General features: G+C 45.1%; 1 protein-coding gene and 1 long non-coding RNA gene across 2 annotated transcripts in view; both read right to left on the bottom strand.

Moving 5' to 3' along the window:
- Positions 1–21,823, bottom strand: part of LOC144147178 (uncharacterized) — a 321,111-nt gene that overhangs the window by 218,458 nt on the left and 80,830 nt on the right. The window lies entirely within an intron of this gene.
- LOC144147180 (uncharacterized) lies at positions 4,402–9,127 on the bottom strand. Its single transcript, XR_013317845.1, has 3 exons — positions 8,955–9,127; positions 8,495–8,574; positions 4,402–4,892 (listed from the first exon to the last, which is right to left on the bottom strand). It is a non-coding gene; the product is annotated as an uncharacterized LOC144147180 (long non-coding RNA).

Raw genomic sequence — 21,823 nt, 5'->3', positions numbered from 1 at the left:
ACACGGAGCGGCTGCGTCTTCACACATCCCCAACTGCGCTCAAGCTTGAAGACGTGACACTCGACGGACAGCAGATCGTTTGCGACTTGTCGACCGGAAAGCCACGACCATTCATACCCAAAACCTGCCGTCTCGAGCTCTTCGACTCCCTGCACAACATGGCCCATTCTGGTATTCCTGCCACGCAGAAACTCATCGCGGGTTGTTTCGTCTGGCCTCGCATGAACGCTGATGTTCGCGACTGGGTCCGCGACTGTGCATCATGGCAACGCGCAAACGTTCATTGGTACCCAGTTCCTCCGGCCAAAACCTTCCTACAACGTAATGAGCGCTTCGCCGTCATGCACATCGACCTCGTCGGTCCCTTGCCCCCATGCCAAGGCTACCGCTACCTACTGACTTGTGTAGACCGATTCACACGCTGGCCTGAAGCCACACCGCTACCCGACACCTCCGCGCCACGGTAGTGTCAGCATTCATGTCGACGTCGGTAGCCCGCTTCGGATGCCGATCATCTATCGTCACCCACCGCGGACGGCAGTTCAAGTCTACTTTATTCGCCGAGCTCCCTCACCTCCTCGGCATGACTGGTTTGCGCACGGCAGCGTACCATCCACAAACAAATGGACTCGTAGAGCCCTTTCACCGCCGAATTAAGGCCGCGCTCACAGCACACGACTACCCAAAACAGTGGGTCCAGCGCTTGCCTCTCACTCTTCTGGGCATACGCACCGCCTTCAAGACGGACCTGTCGTGTTCTTTGGCTGAACTAGTTTATGGGACACAGCTTCGACTACCAGATGACATGTTCGAGGTACCGTCTCAAGCGCTTTCCGCCGCGGACTACGTGAAATCCCGGAGATGGAGCCTCGCTGACCTTTGACCGCAGCCTACACGTGAACAAAAACCTAGAGGACCTTATGTGCTTCCGGACTCTGAACAGGCAACACACGTGTTTATGCAGTACGCACCAGTGCGCCGGGCTTTGCAACTACACTACATTGGCCCTTTCCCTGTTGTAAAACGACACTCGTCGACGTATGTCATCGACATCAACGCCTCCTACGACACCATAGCCCTAGAGCGCTTGAAGTCGGCATGCGTCACCACCGCCGACATCATACTTACGAGTCTTCCAGCTGTGGCGGCACACCACCGAGACCATCATGTACGCTGGTTTCATCAGAGCGTCTCACCAGCTCCTGTCTTGGGGGGTGCCCTGTAGCGGGATGCCACAGTAACGTGACGCAGGCCCACGAGCGCGCTCCCCGCCGTAGGTCTTGCGCGCCCCTGGCATCACCAGATAGAGATCCAACGGCGTTCCGAATAAACCGTCCTTGCTACGTGGTCTGGTCGTCTCTGTTTCAACGCCTCCATGGCATGCGCTCTACGCGTTAAAATAAACCTCATTTTTTCAGTGCTAGTCAGTACTTCGTCAAATGTCTTCCTTTTGCTTTTTTTCTCTTTATCGGACTACCTACTAGCCCTGCAGGTCTTCCAGAAGTCACCCTCGGTCTTTTCTCCAGAATTTCTTTCAGAAATCAACGCGCTGAATAGATTTAGACAGTACTTTATTTGGAAACAATGGAGCCGTAGCCGTAAAAAAACCAGCCCGCATCTTCGCACGGGGGAACTCGAGTAAATGCGTCGCAGAGTGGTGAGGGTATCACGTGAATGTTGCGTAATTGAGTATGGTTTGGGAATGCCTAATTGTTATTTCGTCTTTATTATTCTTATTTATTGAATAAGAAGAAGCGAAGGCACGGAGAGTAAAGTTAAAGTCTGTCTTTATTGCTTGGTGCCGTCAAGCAAAGCGTCAAGTCATGCGAAAGCCAAGCAAAGACGCCCTTGACTGAATTCCGAACGGGCGCTCCGCCGCTTGTATACACACCGCCCGCGTTCGAGGGAGAGGAGTACGGGGGAGAGACGCGCATGCCCACACTTCCGTACACAAGCGCTCGAACTTTCCACGCACCCACTGTGCTGTTATCACGTGTACACTCCCTGCCGACGTTGCTGTTGAGCGCGACGCAGCGCACGGGTAGCTACGACGCATGCACGCACATACGCGCCCCCCCCCGCACCGCCGCAGCTGTTGCTGAGAGCGACGGAGCGCACGGGGTACACGCGCTCCTCCCGCACCGCCGCACCTGTTGTTGAGAGCGTGGTGGGTACGGGAGAGAGACGCGCACTTGCGCCTCGACGCGACGCGCATGCGCAGTGAGCGTGTGGACGGCGCCGAAAACATCGACGAGTGACATCGCGAGCCTAAGAAATGCTCCCCATTTAAAACCAGCTCATTTTTGGTTTCGACTTGATCAGTGGCCCACGTTTTATTTTTTGAACAAAATTGATCCTACAAAAGATGTTACGGGGAACTTGACGTCGAAGAGATAGCTTTAGTGAGTTTTCAGCACGCTTTTTGCATCAAATTTTCGACGTTATCACAATAAAAAGTTTTTCGCTGTTGCATTTTTTTCCACTTTGCCTTGCTTAAACATGGCAATTAGGAAGACTACCCCGGTTGTAAGCGCTGTTCTTTTCTTGTGTTAAATTAACTACCAGGAATTATGGAAACCTATGAAAAGCATTTAAATTCTATTGTTTCGCTAAAGGTCCGGTGTTGTACAATAACTCTGGGGAAAAATATTTAGGAGTGACGTAATATTGAAATATTTTAAAAGGGTATTTATTTTAACGATAGCACTGAAAATGTCCCAGAGTATCTCGGCAGTAAAAATACAGAAAAACGATGTCAGTGCTCCACGAACTAGGTCTCTGCTTAATAGTTTGCTGGAAACAAGAAGGGGAACGAAGTTATCGTGCTGAAGACATTATTGGTTTGCTATTTATCTGAAAGGGAAGAAGTAATTGATTTCTCAGAAAAAGGTGTGACCCGTATGTTCCACTGTCCAGTTTGGTAACTTTGCTCAACTGATAACTATTTGTTCCTCTTCCTACTTTGTGCAAATACGTCTTCTGATGAAGTGGTCGAATAAATACCCCCACAGAGGGGTCGTTCACTACAGTCCATGTCTAGTTACGGGCACTTCTTTTTCGCTGGTTCGGCACTAGCGGCGCCACCACGGGGTGAAGCTCTGATTTATAAGCGAAGGGATTGTAACTGTCGACGTATTCCATAAAGGTGTTCCAGTGACGGTGTTTCTCCAGCTTGGATATATTCCTTCTTAGATTTACACAAAAATACCATTCATGTGGCATGAACAGCCCCCGCCCTGTCGCAAAGCGAATTGCACAGCTTTTCGTAAAAATTGTTTCGTATATCTGTACGCGCTTCGAAATTACACAATATGGGTTTATTGTTTGTGAGTGGTTACTCTAGCGCAAGAAAGAGAACATTTCACATCAGAAGTTTTTTTCTGTCGCAAAATAGCTAAAAAAACACAAAAAATTCATACATAAAAACTTAAAACCATAGTCTTTTGATTGACAACGTTACCAAAGTACGTGTGGAAGGACCTGCTAGAGTCGCTAGGTGAAGTAACTACGGCGGACGCAATAGTGCGAGATTTCTCATGCAAACACAGTGGCAAGTACGTGAAATTGAAACTGGGACGTATGGGTTCAAATGTCCTTCAAAGGAATAAGCATGGGGCTCAGTCTAAAAAATGCGGCCACTTACAAAATGCGTTGTGAAAAGTCTACGTATCTCTACAGAGCGGATCTCCACATAGCAATGTCCTGAAGCTCTGTGCTTAGTAATAATACAGATAACCCTTGAGACGTTGTTTAGCCAACGTGTAGGTAGCAGCATTTTTTAGTTTATCTCATTCAGGATTATTCTTTTTTCTTTGGCAAATCACACCCTAAATATGGCGTCTCGAAGAAACGAAATTGCTGTTCCCAGAAGACGTTTCTGAATGTATCCCCAGTCCAGCTCCCGGATTTAGCAAGGTACGGAAATTTCTGCTCTTTTAATGACGGAAACCACATCAGCCGCACCTTGACGAACCTGCTGACAGCTACAGTTCGATGTTTTTGCAGTTCAGTTTAAAACTTCTTTTCAGCAGGACACTCCGCGAGTATGAAAACTAGGTGTTAGCGGTTTCGCCACACACAGAAGAAATTCTTAGGTGTTTTTTTATGAATTTTAAACCAGAAGTACAAAAATTACGAATTCCGTGTCTCGTTAAAAGGCTGGAAACACATCAGTAAGACCAACGCCATGATGTTGACGGACAATGAAAAATGTGCTGCCATTCACCTCGACTTTCCTTCTCAGGGAAGGCGACAGACTAGTTTGGTGGCTCGGTATAAGAGGCGCAGCCCCTTAAGGTTACCATGACTGCTAGAAGCTGTCAAATGCAGGCTGTAATACAAAACTTCGTTGGTAAAGCGCACTCTCAGCAGTTAACAAAACATACAACTGATTACGGCCAATATCTGCAACTTTTATTTCATTAGGAAGTACAAGCCCTGTCTGTGCCTCAGAAGAAGATGGCGAGAGTATATGAAAAGAAATACAAGAAGCACTGTGCAATTGCATTGAGTAGGGAACTTCGAATCAATCTTTTCTGTACGTTTTTGGAACATATTAAGACTCGTCAAAGACAAGCTGTTTTGTTTACTTTTTTTTTATTTGTACATCCTAAAGTAATACATTTACATTCCAATTTCCCAATGATACTGAAACCAAATAACACGCGGGTTAATACTGCACTCAGTTAGTCACCAATGTCATCTTCAATTCCAAAGCCGGCAATTGATGTTATAGGAAAGAGTTTAGTCATCCGCATCTTCGAACGTGAAGACGTCTTCGCAGAGGTCGGCAGCATACAGTGGAACAGCGAACCCGCAGATGTCTCCGAACTGCTAGAGGCAGTACACCGGCACCAAGTGTTGGACATCTTTCGACACCCACATCGTGAACTCTGCGTATAGAATTATTAACGTGATATACCTTTTCTTCACGAGCAGGCATAGCTCTCACTGTGATCACACGCTACGTGGCACACTCGCGTGGTTTCAAATTAACCCACAATTCGCCCTCTTTTTCTTTTGCAGAAGAAAGCCATGTGCTGCACCTTGGGGAAGGACGACATTAGTATTTACGACGGCCTACTTTTAACATTTACACTCACAGCTAGTTATCGATATCCTACTGGTTCCAATATAACTCATTTTTTCCGCAAGGGCGCAAAATGTTAAAAATATTTGACGCCCAATTGATTCAGCACAAACTCCCGTTGTTGTTGGACACAAGAAAACGCCCATGTAGCTAAGGGAGCATGTTTACCCACAGTCTACAACAGGCACAGAACTAGAAATACCACCTCTTTTTTATGAATGTACCAGCTGGGAGAACCTTTCATCTGGTTCCTGCACACAGCGGCTAGAAAGAAATTAGCGTCAATTTATACGTTTGGCCTTACCTTTTGTGAATTCTGACAGTGGCATTTATGAATTCACTACACTGGAAAGGTGGGGCAGAAAAAAACGATCAAAAACGACACCCGTAACAAAGCGGTCAAGAAGCACTCAAGTGCGATACGTAATAACCTACATTTTAAGAGCATGTACTCGAGTTTTAGCATTAAAATGACGCCCAAAGTTGGTGAAGAAACTGCCTTCTTTCTATATTTCATGAGTCCCTGTAAATGTGTCTCTCTGGCACCTCGTTGCGTTTTTTAAATTTTTTTTACTTACGGCAGAGGCAAGTATGCAAGCTTCTTCCCAAGGAGTGTGAAGTAATACTCATTTACTTCCGCTACTCTACCCACAGAAATAACCTCTAAGCTACAGTGGGTACTTGATTTTCAGAAAATAAGCAGCCAACTGGAAATTATACGAGAACATTCGAACAGACGTTTCCTGGAAGCCGATTTTCTAGAAGAGCTTCTAAAGAAAAAGTGCAGTTTGCCTAGTTAGGGTGACCTATAAGTGAGTTTATTCATTAGCCTTACCCTTAGATCGAAAAATATTGAAGATTAAGTGGGTAAAACAGCGAATATAAGAAAAATGTAGGAAAGGCGGCAAAAGTGAAATTTTCCTTAGTTGCAAAATATTAAGGAGGAAATAAGAAATATTGCTTCGGGAAAAAAAACTACACAGACTGAAAACAAACTCACACAGTGTTCGCTGCTCTTGATTTTGTTCTGCGGGCTTAAACAAGGTGACTGTTGGCGATTGGAAACTTCTGCTCAAACTAAAGAATTCAATTCTTGGCGTTCTGTATTCTTTGAGCTTTCAGAGGAACAATGCGGGATAGCATTCTAGCAGTTTTCTTCTCCGCCGCCCTTCATCTTCATCCAGGCGTGTTAGTATACGGCTCTTGGATTGCAGCCGATGTCGCAAATGTATTCGCACAGTGTCCTGGAGTCGAATCACGTCCAAAGGCAGACAGCTTGATTCAGTGATCGTGCCTAAGAACGACGACCCTTTGGGGATAACGAGGCAGATGCGGAGACAATTGTTTGTGGCCGCATCTAGCTGCTTTGTGCTTGTGGGCGGGAGCTTCTGAAGGACCGACAGTCCGTAACGCAATAGACCGTCGACATAGGGCCTGCAGAGCATTACCATTGAGTAACAGTCACTGACCCAGTGACTGCCGGCGAGATAGCCGAATAGTTTTGAGATGGCGGTGATTCTTGTACTGAGTTTCTTCACTTAGAGACCCAACGAAAGATTCCGTTCTATTAAGATTTCGAAGAATAAATGGGTTCGCACATATTGCAGGGTGCGGCCACCGAGAAGCAGTGGATAGCGTTTCGTACGCTTGCGAGTGAAAGCAATAGCGACACTTTTCTCGGTAGATAGGTGGAGTCCTCTCGGCGAAAGGTACGCAGATATTTTTGCGAAAGCTTCTGCAGCCTTTGCTTCGTGCTACGGCGCGATCGCGACGCACTCCACATGCAGATATAGTCCGCATAAAGTGTGACGTTGACACCAGGTGGGAGTATACACTTTAGGTAGATAAGTGTAAGGTTAAAAAGCGGAAGGCTTAAGACAGCTCCTTGAGGTACTCCTTTTTCTATAGCATAGTAGGAAGTTGTGCCGTCCAGCGTGCACATGAAAAGTTGTCGCCCTTGCGGGTATCTTGAAATACGACAGTAGAGTTTTCCACCAAACCCAAGTGCAGCAATGGATGTCACAATGGCCTCATAAAAAACTGAATCTAATGCCGATTTAATGGCTACAAACACGGCAATATGAACATATCTTTTATGTTTTTCTTATTCCAGAGATGAAACTAGAGCAATCACATTGTCAATGGCTGCTCTATTTTCGCGAAAGCCATAAATCTGAAGCAGATAGAGGCGTTTGCTCTCACAATACCAGGGCATTCTTCTGAATAACATTTTCCCCGTAATTTTACCGACGCAGGTTAGCAAAGCTGCTGGTCAGAAAGAGTCACTAGTCGGGGGTTTACCGGGTTTTAGGATGGCCACTAGCTTAGCTAGTTTCTATTGGAGAGGTACTGTCCCAGAGAGCCAGATACAATTGTAATATTTTAGCAGACGCAATTGAGTGTGATGGGACAAGTGAGAAATGGCCTCGTAAGTTATTTCGTCTTGACCCGGTAGAGAACGTTTGTTCGCACTAGAAATTGCGGTGTTGAGTTCGTATATGAAAAAAGGAAGGTTGATGGCGGGGCAAGCCGGAAGCGGGACTTCGGAGGGGGCACTTGTGGGGCGCTTTGGCGTACTGATCTTGAAGACAGTAACATACAATACTCTTCAGCCGCCTCTTTCAGTGAAATGTGGTCGTGCAAGAATAGCGCGCGGAATGGGTGCAGCTGCTGAATATCGCTGCGCATTCTCTGAACGACGAGCCAAATTCGCAATAGAGGCTTGCGAACGTCCACTTTTGAGCAGAAGTCCCGCTATCGCTGTCTGCTCAGCTTTTCCAAGTGGCGTCTTACCTGCCTCCGCATTCTTGGAGCCTCTCGAACGCCTTCTTATTTCATTGTGCGTCGTGCCTTACGTCCTCAGAACTAGCACCAGAAGGGACTTTTGAATTTTTGGTCGGAAACGGTTCTTCGACTATTCCCGTATAGGTCGGTTTTTAGAGATGCACTTTGATTTGGTAGGTCATGCGTCGATTGCATTGCACTGGTAAAGACTAGATCGAGGTTCGGCGAACGTTCACGTAGACTTGGAACTTTGCCCTGAATGCGCTCTACATTGCGAGGAAGAGTTGCGGGCTCTTTTTTTGGGCAAGCTCCTTGCGACGCAGGATGCGGCCCGCCACAGTTAATGCACTGAGGTTGGGCCCGTGACGTACAGTCTTTATATGAGTGGGACCCGGAACAGATCTTACAGCGTACTGGTCCTCTGCAATTGTTCGCAATATGGCCATGCCTCTGAAGTTTGGACACTAGGTTGCTGTACTCATGTATTCTCTTATGGGGATTTTGCAGAAGCCAAGGAACACTCATGTAGGTAGTGGGGTGCCAGACCAAAACTCTAAAATTACGGATCGCCGGCGAGGTTCACCAATGACGTTGTCCTCGGTAAGTGAGTAGGAAACTTGCCTGCGAGCAGACAGCACGGTGGATGAAGCTCGAGTTCCGCAGTCTTACTTGGCAACCTATGGGGAATTCCAGGCCTCCCTCTAGAATGGAGGGGTGAGAACCGAAAAGAGAGGTAAGATAGAACACATCAGGTGCAGTTTTTAAAGAACAGCATACAAACAAAAATCAAGAACAACAAAAAAGAGCAATTCAACAAGAAGTTTTGCGAATAGCAGCTTTAAAGAGAGTGGCATCAACGATGGTAGCGGTGGCGGGAGGGAGGTGGTTTCATTCTACATTGTTTTTTTTTATTTTGATAATGCCGCTACGTTCAGGTTTTTTTTTTCACTTCAGTATTTAAAAGCCCGCGACTTTTGCCCGTACAGGCAGCATCAATTTTGCTTTTTACCCGCACGTCTTCAACATTTGTTTAACTGTAAACTACACAGTTTTGACTGTTTTGAAATTGCTAAACTTTTACCTTCAGAGCATCTTGAACGTCACGTCCTGGCCTGTCGGACCCGCTAGCAGCTCCCAAAGCAATAGCGCCGCAGAGCAACAGGAACTAAGTGATGGGCAGGTACTTCAGCAGATGCATAGTGGATTGCGTTTCCAGCGTTCTCCTGTCGGCCGCAAAGTCTGACTCAGGATGGGCTGAGCACGCCATATATATATTAAATTGCAGTACCAATTAATGGGGTTTTTGTGTTTCGTAAGCAGGTGACTAGTTTGTCACTCAATTTCAGATGGCCAACAAAAAGCGTAGGAATGACATTCTGCGCGTGTAGAAGGTCAGGGAAATAGGGTATCATTGCTATCAAGGTTGATAACACGTGTTTGCTCACATTCCAAGTTGGACAGCCAAAGGACAAGTTGACTATGTGTCATGGACTCCGCTTAGTACTGGTGTAAGAATGTTATCGCAGCTGTCACGGCAATACTTCTGACCGCACAACGTTAGAACTGCACGTGAAATCAGAAATGAGAGTTACAGTTCCAAGACATGCGTCCTCGAACACGCCATAACAGCTAACTTTAGGGCAAAAGGCCTATACAGAGACGTGGACGCACGCCTAAATGCCCACACACGCACCTCCGCAGACACAAGTGTAGGCAAGCATTCACCCCCACAGCAACAACACCTGCACGGGCAGGTCTCCGCATAGCAACTGACGCTCTTCTTAAAAAATTGATGCACCCATCCGTCTAGCGACGACGTTGTTTGAACGCGAAGCTTTGTCGTGACGGATTCTTAAGTGGGCCAATTCCACAATGCGAGTATGTGCTTCTCTGAAGGTGCACACCACTTTCTAGAATACCCACGGCACTCTCGGAGGTACACTCCGTAGGCTTAAGGTGTGGGTTTGGGGTGTACCGCGCGAATCGGTACCTGATGCTTGCCATGCGGTTCGAACATGTCAAAATGGATCAATCGGATAGACGCCGGCTTCATAACGTGTGGCGCCCAGGTTCGGTTCCGGCCATGGCCACGGTTTTTTTTTCACTTCCCCCACTACTACTCATCAGTATCGTCAGAGGAAATCGGCTTTCGTGCTTCGCGAATTTCCGTGTAACAGCACCAGTCAGGTCACTTACGTTTCGCTTTATACGGGAGTTTCGGGTTATTTTCGAACTTTTGGAAAATTTTTCGTTTCGTTGTCCATTGAACAAGTGAGAACTGCTGTCTTTTGCGTTGGGGGTGCACACACAGATATGCGCATGCGCACTGTCACAAGCAGGCTTGTAGTTTGGCTCATCCGAACCCCTTCATTTCTGTCCGGTGTATGTATGGGGATCCGAAAAATTCCAACAAAACCTCTACACGTATTGTTATCTTTTGCCACATGGGGCGTAGATACAACAGAAAATTTTCTGTAAATCTTTTTAACGTGCTTTCTGTACCTGCAATGGTTGTATATCTCAATCTTGTTCTGAAAGGGGTCCGTGTCTTATAACGATTTGAACCCAATGTGCCCGAACATTCACAGCGCAAAATAATCAATAAATATTGCTCTGAGACTATTGTATATATTAAACTAGTTTGGTGTGTTTCGTACGGGAGATTCTGCTAGAACCAGGCTTTGCGAAAGTTCACAAACGATGCGGGATACCGACTCACCCAAACATAAAAACTTATCGAACTATATTTCGAAGAATTTGACAGCAGTAGCCTTCTCCTCGAATGGCCTTCAAAAGAGCAGCTTCCTCGGATAATGAACCATGACCGAGTAGACCATTCGCGTTCGTGCGCGCCTGCGTACACGAGCGTGCGTGTGCATTCGCGTGCGTATGGGGGTGCATATGCATTGTGGTTTTTATGTTAGCGACTGTGACGTATTCGAGCCAACTGGCGAAAGATGCGAAAAAGCTACATTTACTGGTTCCTTAAATTGTAAGAAATGTCCAAAAAATGCTTTGGTTTTACGTAGGCATTGAACCTTTGTAACGGTTAAAAGTGGTACGCTCTTTGGCGTACTTCTTAGCAAAAGTTCTGTGAGACCCTCTGACGGTACAAAAACTGAATGGTTCCTCAGTTGCTGCTTGTTTTTGTTCCCGCTTTGCGCGCCAGCAGTTAGGCAGTGCCCCTTCTTTTTTGCGGTGCGTCAAAGTACTTCAACTTCGTTTCAGCGCTTATGTTTTCTCTTTTAGCGCACTTTTAACCCAGATGAAAAGATTGTGATTTGTGATTGTATATACAAAACAGGTGTCGATCTGTAATTAAAACAACAGCGTCACAAGCCACTAGGGGATTACATAATATTGCAATTCTTATGAATATGCTGGTGATTGTTAGGGTATTATCTCATATTAAGCTGTTTTCGAATAATGTAACTTGAACCTTGTGTGGCAAAATAAAACTTGAAGAATGGGTTTTTCTCTAGTATGCTAAACATTAGTTCTGCTAGAGGGTTAAAACTTGAACGAACCGTGGCACCAGTGTAACAGTTGGGGAGAGTCACTGCATATATACACTTGCGAATCGATTGATTGATTGTACGGTTTAACGCGCCGACGCAACGCAGGCGATGAGTCGCGCCGTAGTTGAGGGCTCGAGATTAATTTTGACCGCCTGGGTATCGTTAACGTGCGCCGAAACCTCACGCACACGGGCAATTTTGCTTTTCGCCTCCATCAGAAAAGCGGCCGCCGTGACCGGGAATCAAACCCGCGACCTCGTGCTCAGCTATACTTGGGTTTTGCTGCTTGGAGAGGGTTGATTTCGGGTTCAGAGTGTCTACTCAACAAAACTACACTCTTTCAAGGTACAGAACAAACTCTTCTTAGTTCTTGCAAATGTATACAACAGCGGGTAGCGGTTTCCTTCTATAAACAAAATACATGATATTTAAGTGAACGATGCTTATTATTGGGAAGAGGCAACCAATTCCTGTTCTTCGTACATACGATGCCCATTGAAAAACAGCCCGTGGCATGCGCCGTCGACCACCTAGGTTATATGACTAGCCCCGGTCCTGAAGGTATAACAGCGACGCTCTTGAAAATAACTTCTCCTTACTCAGCTTACCTGTTTTTCTTGTTATTTCAGCAATCCCTATATTCAGGTTGCTTGCCGGACGATTGGAAATTTGCCAATACTGTATCATTTTTCATATCTTGCGACCGGTCTGATCTTCTTAACTATAGGCCTATTTTACTTACTTCAATCAGGTACAAGTAGCTAGAACATATCCTTTTCCTGCATGTTGTAACCCACCTTAACCAGAATAACTTCTTTAGCAATCAACACGTATTTATAAAACATGTCTTATGCCAAACACAACTTTTTGAGCTGGTCACTGATCTCCACTTTTCGCAGCACAGGTTGCTTTGTACCGATGCCGTTTTTGTCTATTTGTCTAAAGTTTTTGATCGGGTTCCACAACAACGTTTAATGCTTTAAACTCCAGCATGATTTATTTACTGTACCTGAATGGGGCGAAAAATGGTTGACGAATATAAACGTAGGGAAATCTAAGCATGTGCAATTTTCTCCTATGACACGATCAGAAACTTATAATTACTGAATAGATAATGCCAAATTTGAATCAATTTCATCCGTCAAATGTCTCCGAGTTATATTCACCTCCGATTTAAACTGGGCCCCCTAAAAAAAATCACATCAAAGGAATAAAAAAAGTTCGGCCTGCTCAAGAGTCGCCTTTATTGAGCTAATTCAGAGACACAGCTTCAGGCGTGTAATACTCTTATCCGCTCTTCACTGGAATACGCGCAAATCATCTGGAATACATCACGTGTGTCTGACGAACATGCTTGAATACGTGCCGAACAAGGCCGCGCGCTTCATTCTGTCATCGTACTCAAGATACTAGAATGTATCTGACTTGAAGGACGAACTTAATCTCCCCACTCTCACCCAACGCCGGCATTTTTCAAGATTAATTTTTTTCCACACCCTTTACCATCATCCAACACCATTCGTTTCAAATTTGTCCTCCCGGCACCCTATACGTTCGCACGCACTGACCACGCTCACATAGATAGCCCAATTTTCGGCCAAACAAACAAATATCAGAACTCACCCCTTGTACTGGCAGTAAATGAATGTAATTCTTTACCTAGTAGCCTAGTGAACCAAACAGACGCCTCTTCTTTTCAAACCGCGCTCCTCGCTTTTTTAGCGTTTCAAAATACCCTGTAACTTGTCTTCATCATGCTCACCTTTCTTTGCTGTAAATGTGTGTTCCTGTTTTTCAAATACCTGATTTTCTGTCACTTTCGCACTTTTTGTTCTTTATGAATATAATGTATCACGCTGTATTTTTGAATTGTGTACTTTTTGTACCTTTATGATAATCTAATGTCACTTTTGTTGTGTTCATTGTTTTCTTTTTACAATATTGTACTTTGTGTCGGCTTCCCACTCATTCCCCCCATTTGTGGCCACTTGGACCCTAAGGGTACCTAAAGAATAAAAATATTAAATAATTACGCAACAGCCTCAAAACGGATTTGTAGGAAGTCTCACAGGCTATAAAAATGACCCTTCCAGCATTTGACAGAGGAAACGTAGGGTGTGTGAATTATTTCTGAGCATTACTCCTCGTAACTTACTGCTCTGCGTTCGGCAGTAAAAAAAGCGGTAAATTGCCTCGTGACCCTTTATCCTTTACATCATCAATCTTTATATCCCTGTAAGGAACAAAAGAGAGTAAATGTTTTTGCCTGGTAAATGAATTAGGAGGTGTTATGATGTCATCTATCCATGGGTGCGCTATTTATAATGCCTCTGATGTTTTCTAAATAAAATTAGCGAATAACAAAAAGCAATAGTACAAAATTGGGTGCATTTTCTATAAATCTGGGCAGCACATAGAAAATATTTTGCAAACAGCACCCAGACAAAGAACAGAGTGTCGAGTAATTTTTCTAACCTGGGAAGATAATCAGAGAGGAATAAAACAGTACTCCCAAGTCCCGATTTTAAGTCACCCTCGGCAGTGCAGTGCTTGAAATTTTATAAGAATATTGCAACTGTTGAGTTTTCCTACTATAGGAGACAACTTTTGTTTTTGAGGGGTTCAGAATTAGATCATTTCTGGTGCACCAATGATGGAATGACATGATATCAGCCTGAAGAGAATTACCGTAATGAACATACCGCGATTCTCTAAAGATTTTTATGTCGTCATCATACAACAAAAAAGAACACGTGTGAATGGTACAAGCAACATCGTTAATGAAAATGGAAAAAAGAAGGGGACCCAGAGCAGAGCCTTGGGGCACACCTCTGGTTCCTTTGTATCTAAATGATGTTCGACCATTGCCACTTATATACCAATATCGCTCTTTGTGATAGCAACGTATAAGACTCCCCAAAGAATCATGGAAATATCACAGAATAAGCTTGGATAGCAGTAACTAGTGATTGACTACTTCAAAGGCTTTGCTCATGTCACAGTAGACCACATCAAGCTGGCTTCACCAACGAGTAATTACTACTACTACTCTACTACTACTACTACTAATATTAATAATAATAAAAGTGTTATAATTAAAATAATATGTTATTATTAATAATAATAGAATAATTTCATTTCCTTTCAAATAAATACAATGTTTAATGCCGAGTCTGCCGAAGCCTCACAAGGGCTTGTTAGGCAACACCCGGCTGAAGGAGCAAAAATAAGTGCTGGCACTGAATGAAGTAGTACATAACTTATAACGTAAAGTACAGTTCTCAGTACAAGTTAACAAGCAATACTCGAGAAGTGAAAGCGCGAACTCAGTGGAAACCAAAGAACCGAAAATGCAGGGCTGGAAAAAGGAAAAGCGGTTCTAACACCACCAAAATTGTACAGAACAGTTCATGATACAGTGTAGAAGGTCATCAAATAAAACAGGTGAGCAAAAGGAAAGACAGTAAGTAGTTCATATTTTATACAGCTTTAGTACGTAATCCGTAAACACTAATGCAGTAGTGGCAATTGAGAAATCGCTCAATCACGGATTTTTGCATTCGTTACATCCATTTCACGCGTGGTGAAACAAATTTTTGTCAAATTTTAGGAGCACCGACAAGTGGGCAAGTTGGTATGGAGACATACTAAATAAAAGCGCAGAAAAACGCGGGAAAAAGAGAGGAACTACATTCGTCCTGTGTACTTGTTCTCTTTGTCCCGCGTTTTTCGGTGCTTTTGATCAAATTGTGGTGAACCATATATTCATTCCGTTGCAAGTCCCGTTAAATATTTTAAGTTTTCTTTTTAGGTTTCCACATCTCAAAATGTCTGTTTGCTGGGCTTACAAGTAACGTCGACACTGATTGTTGGTGCCAAGTCAGAAGTTGCAACTGAGTACCGTGATACCAGTGTACTACACCAGTCTCCGGTTCTCACATAACGACACGGTGTCCTCGCAAAAGTACATATTACTGGAGTCCCGCCCCCAGTACCTCTGTCGCGTGCTGTCCACCATGTTCTATCGCCGCTCATGCCACTGCCCACATCTTTGTCACTCGGCACACGGTGGTGTGGATGGCCGCCACGTATATATCGTCCCTCGCGCATGTGCTTTCGGCAGACTCTAAACGACAGCCCACCCGGAGAACGTTTCACAAGCATATCTAGAAAAACTATGGAACTATTCTATTATTTTGAAAAACGGTAATTGAAGTTTCTATAATACTCAATTTTTGGAGGAAGCGCGAAACCATTCTATTATTCTTCCAGAATATTGGCAATTGAAGCGTCTATATTGCTCAATTATTGAAGGAAGGACCCAACAAGCTTCGGCTCTGCGACGGAGCAGAAATCGTCGAATAGAAACTTCGACTTCGAAAGATCTCACCACTTTTGTATCAAAAGCCTCCATTCTCACGTTTTCAGTACTGGCGAAAATGAATGGCCCCATAGCCATTCCAAACCTCTGCTCGTAGATATTACTAGTGTGCTTTAAATTGTTGGCCAGGGAAAACTATCAAGCAGGAAAACCTTCGCAACGTCAAATGAAAAGCTTTCCTCGAGTTGAAAGTTCTTTTCCAGGTTGGAATGGCGTGTTTTGACTAAATTATCGAAGGAAATCCTTCTGGACGAGAAATATATACCGAAAAAGAACAGGACATAGTCATGTTCTAGACAAATAAATTCCTTGGAGCATTGTGTTTGCTTACGTGTTTAGCCAGAAGTTCCGCAATGACGTTGTAAAATTGGCGGGGCAGTCAAAGGAGCACTGAAAGAGTGAAACCCACGATTGGACTTAACTAAGTTTCGTATTCGTGTACCATGTGCAGTTCGAAACTTTCAGACACTGACATCTTCAAGAACAAAAGTCGTTAAAACAGGCTTTTGTTTGATAGTTGGAAGCTTCTGAATACATCAGCGAGCAGCTGCAGAAAATTTGCTTAAACCTCGATTTGGAATATATAGGTACGGGTGACTCCCGCTAATTTGTGTAGTACAAAGAGCTGTGGAGGAAGACTGTAACGTTCCTTTTGTCGCCAGAAAGCACCGCCATGTCTGCTTTAGACTGCAGTCTCATTCTGTTCTGCGCGTGCGTGGTGTTGAGATTATTTGATTATGGTAACCTATAAAGAACATCAACGCCAGCGTTTCGCACTTCAACCAGTACGTTTTATTTCCGTAAACAAACATCGTCTTCAAAACCGTATTTAACGTAGAGCGTCACCTTAACCTTCCAGGTGTTGCAGGATTGCAAATATTTGAAGATTCTTTATCTTTGACACTCAATACAGTTGAAGAAAAACAAAACGACTTCATTCCGTTTCAAGGCACTCTTGTAGAACATTCCCAGGGCGGACCATCTTTTAGATCCGACAGGAAGGCGAAGCACTAGAAATTGAACCGAGGCCTTTAGCTGTGGCACCGCATTTCACCAAACGATCTCTGATGACCGTATTGGTAAACGCAGGAAAGCAGTTGTTCAGGTGCGGAAAGCAGGAAACCAGAAATCACAAATATTATTATTACATATATTTATATCACAAACAATCAAGCAAGAGGGTGACCAAGGATCCACGTCGGGAAAAAAGAACTTGAGCGTGGCAAACGATTACGTCAAGGAAGCTCGAGGCATGTTTCAATACCTCAGAACCGCATATCAACGAAACCCTGGCCACATTTTCTAGAAACACACTCGGCACGTCAGCCATGTTCCCACTGGCAAACTGCGTGTTGACCTTTTCTATGTCAAAGGTGCCCCCGTTTCGAAATTACACGTGTGCTCTACAACAGTCCTATCACTGTTTGAAATTGTTTGTGCAAAGGACGAACTGTCAGTCTGCGCAGAAGGCTGACACAGCACCGGAATGATGCGACTGAAAGCCACGGGAAAACACATGCGATTGTGGAGCCTTGTCACAAGATCAGACATAGAGGGAGCGACGCTAAAAATTTTTTTTTGATTGCCGGACGTAATTTATCTTCTGTTTTGGTACTTCAGTCTCTCTTTTGACAGCGCCCGAAATACCTAACATAAGCAGCGGCAGTCGGTGACGAACCTAATCAAACCTACTCCGCGCATAGTAACAAATGCACAACGGCGTTTCGCTCTGCATTCCAGAAAGGGAACAAGGCGCGCGCAGAACGTCCAAATTTTCTTTTAAGAGCAGAGCACTTGAGCGTCCCGGCTTGTCATCCTAGCTCGGTCGCTGGTACACTATGTTCACCCACCGCACTCACGCGGCGTAGCGGCGTAGCACACCCAAACAGACCCCACGGCGTCACGTACAAAAGCAGAGGCTTCGAACCCGCTTGTCCCTCGATTCAGCCTTTCGGCCAAGAGTTAATGGCGTATTTGAACAGCCCGTTTAAATAACAACTCTCGGTAGTACCCGGCGATGCCCGGGTGTGCCAATATACTAATGACGCTACTAGGTATATTACGTGTTCAGTTATTAAGGAAGACAGTCTTTCTTGGGCTACTTAAACACAGAAGACGCGCAGCGGTGGCTCAGTGGCTACGGCGTTGCACTTGTGAGCACGACGGGGCGGGTTAATTCCCGGCCGCGGCAGCCGCTTTTCTGAGAGAGGCGAAAAGCAAAAACGCCCATGTGCACGAGATTTCGTCGCACGTTAAAGATCCCCAGGTGGTCAAACTTAATCCGGAGCCCTCCAACACAGCGCGCTTCGTTGCCTGCGTTGCGTCGGCGCTTTAAACCCCACAATCAATCAATTCAACGCAGAAGTTTCGGTCTGTCTGTCTATCTGTGTGTGACTCGATTCAGCCAGCCAGCCAAAGGCAAGCGGAAGCTGCACGATAGGTTTATATACCCACAGCGAAATGTACACCTCCAAGACAACTGTCAATGTTCATACTTGTCGACATTTCTGAACATGAATAATACTCTAAGAAATAATGAGGCAGATAATCAAACATAAGTGATGTTTGAAGTGCTTCTTTATAAAAAAATTCTGGATGCTTGATTTTTGCTATTGCAAATTTTACATCCACTGCAGAAAAACAGAAAATTCACTCCGGTGCATCCTTTCGCTCGGGTTACTATAGCTCCTGGCTGCATTTCAGGAAATGAAACACCAACAGCAAGGAACGGTTCCACCAGATACGTTCCACGTGCTGTTAGGAACGTACATCGAGAAGGCCAACGTGGTTCTATAAAAGTTGAGGTATGGCGCCTCGATCCACGCGCATCTACGCCGTACTGCAGCGCTGCCAATGAGGCACCCGGCCTGGTACTGTGGCACACGGTAACTTCAAATTGGCTTTAGCAAAGCTCCAGCGTGTTTACCTTGGGAGGAGTGCGACGGGTGAGGGACAGCGTTAGAGGTGAGTGGGAAAGATATGACAGTTATTTATATTGGAAAAAGGAGGCATTTATTTCAAAGGCTATCCTCTTTCGGCGACTTTTGCGACGAAAGGAGCAGATACGCGACCAATATATTTGTTAGTTGCCCAAATTAGTTTTTACATCGTGATGTGCTACACAGGTAGGAACTGCAGTCTGCTGTCAATACGTGGGCTGGAACAAAAGGCGTGTAGTGGCAATGGAAAATATCTGGGACACGGGTTTTACCACAACACTCCCTAACAAATTGCAAGAAGCAGGTGCGCTGTAGAGAGTGGGTGAGTGAGTGAGTGAGTGAGTGAGTGAGTGAGTGAGTGAGTGAGTGAGTGAGTGAGTGAGTGAGTGAGTGAGTGAGTGAGTGAGTGAGTGAGTGAGTGAGTGAGTATGTGAGTGAGTGAGTGAGTGAGTGAGTGAGTGAGTGAGTGAGTGAGTGAGTGAGTGAGTGAGTGAGTGAGTGAGTGAGTGAGTGAGTGAGTGAGTGAGTGAGTGACAAACGTTTTATTAGGTGGGTGAAGTGGGAGTGGTTCCCTATTGCAGGCAGCCATGTGGTGAGAGGTCAGCCTTCGCTCTGAAGGCCAAAAGTGTCCGGACATCCAGATCGCTGCCAGTAACCAGGTTCTCCTACAGATCGGGAGTTGGAAGGGGGATAGAAGACGGGAGAGGTTGGGGATTTGATTGAACTCTTGTATGATATGAGGATGAGTGCCGGGTTGTAAACACAACTTGCATTCGGCAGGAGATTGCGTTGGTAACATACGATGGAGGCGGACTGGGGGAGGGAAGGTATTCTTATCCATGCGAAGTGTCATCTCAGCAGGTATGAAGGATGCTCATCGGTCACAGTTTTTTGAAAAGTAATCTGGGCTCCTACGGGAGGCACGGGTGTGCAGGAAGTCCCAACAGTGGGCAATCGCTACGAGAACGCTAGGATAATTAACTTAATTCCACGTACAGAGGGGTGTAACCTAAAAATCCCGCTGGCCTCTCTATACGTGTTTTAGGACAAAATACCCACCCACAAAAGCACCGACAAAAGCACCTACCGACCCCAATACTTGAACTAGTATAAACGCCCGTTTCCCAATTCGTAGCCGTGATCTCAACTATATAGGAACCTATGAAATAAATCTTTCGAAGGAATAGTGTTTTGGGAAAAAATGTATCATCAAACAGGTCTTTGGCAGAGTGAAAAAAGAAATTGGCAGAGTCAAAAGAGAAATTTTCGTCGTTACGGCACCCTCAGCGCTATGTTGGTGATAATTAGTAGTGGCGTAAAAAACGCTCTTATATATGCTGGCTTTCAGTCGTTTTTAATATAGCTGCGGATGAGTTTCTAAGGATCCTTCCATAATGCCATAGTCAGGCAGCAAGCACGTAAAAACATTTGTAAAAACATTTGGCACTCATAGGTCTCAGCTTCTGACGTGATCTGAAATTGCATTTATTGTCACGTTACCCGGGGTCACATCATTCCTGTGCTACATCAGTCTTCTATGTAGATTACCTGTTGCACCCTGGTACAACAACATGGATTGGGTGCATAGCACGAAGTACAGTGCACCTGAAAATTTGGAATTACAGAGGCGGAATTTCGCCTTGACAAAAGAAAAACTCCGCTTGCTAGCATGCGCATGCCCGATGTGCAGAATCCATTTACGGAAATTGCGTGACAGTGTCTTGCTGTTGGGCTGGACGTATAATATAGCAGGACGACTTTACATAATGCTCGTCCACGTTCCCGTAGCTTGCTTTTGACCCGGATTCGGAGTCGCCAATTTGCTTCCTTTTTTGCATCGGGTTATCATGCCATTGCAGCATACGGTAAATATTTGCAGTTACTTTTTTTTTAATTTATCCACTTCTAAGCAGGCCTGTTTGATCGGGTGAGGAGTAACTTAAACGGTTGTTTGTGAAAAATGGGATGGAGCAACTGAAAGTGCTGATGCCCTGGTCTTACCACCCGTCCGCGCTTCCCAAGAACGACAAAGAGTCCCCGGAAAAGCACACCCTAATTGGTAGTCCCATCTCAGAGACGTGCGTTTGGCTTGGTCTAGCCGAGTACTAGCTACGTCCCGCGCTTGCCTCCTTGTTTTAATTGAGGTCGTGCAACTGTCCACGTTTTCTTCTTCAACGGGCACGCGTTGCTGTGAAAGAGCAGCACGTTTGATCTACAACAAAGTTCAGGTTTGTTCCTGGGCACCCGGGATTTCTGCACACGATAATTGACACCGGCTTAGCGGAGCGCTTTAGAAGCATGCCTGCGAGAGGTATAGAATGTTCTATGAACTTTCAACAAATACGGTAATAAAGCTTTTATGTTTAGTTTAAAAAAGCAAGCGCCGATCATGCTGCTTGTTAAAGAAATCTTCAAAGTTCTTATTGCGAAATCGTCAAATACCGTCGTTGCGCTGCTGAGCACGAGGTCGCGGGTTCGATTCCCAGCCGCGGCGGCTGCTTTTCTGATGGAGGCGAAAAGCAAAAACGCCCATGTGTACGAGATTTCGGCGCACGTTAAAGATCCCCAGGTCGTCAAAATTAATCCGGAGCCCTCCACTACGGGGCGCCTCATCGCCTGCGTTGCGTCGGCGCGTTAAACACTACAATCAATCAAATCAATCAACCGTCAAATACCGTAAAAGTCAAATTTGACATCGTGAAAATCTTCCTATAGATATTTTCGAATTCTCTGTGGCGGGTCTCTACGTTTCGTAAGTATCAAAGATATCTTGCAACCCTATCACACAGAAAACAGGCTTAGCGAACAGGCTTTGGATGCGAATCTCGACAGCATAACAAATAAATGAATAACTTGCTAAACCCGCGGTGGTACCAACTGCGGCCCTATGGTTTTGCTGTTTGAAGCGTATGTTGATGGCGTGTTGCGCTATACGCTCCCTGTACGGCAGCAGCTGAAACATTCAAGTAAAATACACTAAATGCAGCAATATATAGGTGCCTCCGATAGTGTCTCAGACTTCTAAATGCTCGTTGTGCCCTGGGAGTATTTCGGAATCCGGTTGCTTGCCTTGGGCGCGTGCTACGGGTTAAACAAACGCACCGCTTTCATT

This window comes from Haemaphysalis longicornis, unplaced genomic scaffold, assembly GCF_048455015.1.
Source record: "Haemaphysalis longicornis isolate Haplotype H1 unplaced genomic scaffold, Haemaphysalis longicornis Haplotype H1 scaffold_7, whole genome shotgun sequence".
Taxonomy (NCBI): Eukaryota; Metazoa; Arthropoda; class Arachnida; order Ixodida; family Ixodidae; genus Haemaphysalis; species Haemaphysalis longicornis.
Note: the sequence above shows the minus strand (reverse complement) of the source record. Positions and strands in the feature narration are given on the sequence as shown.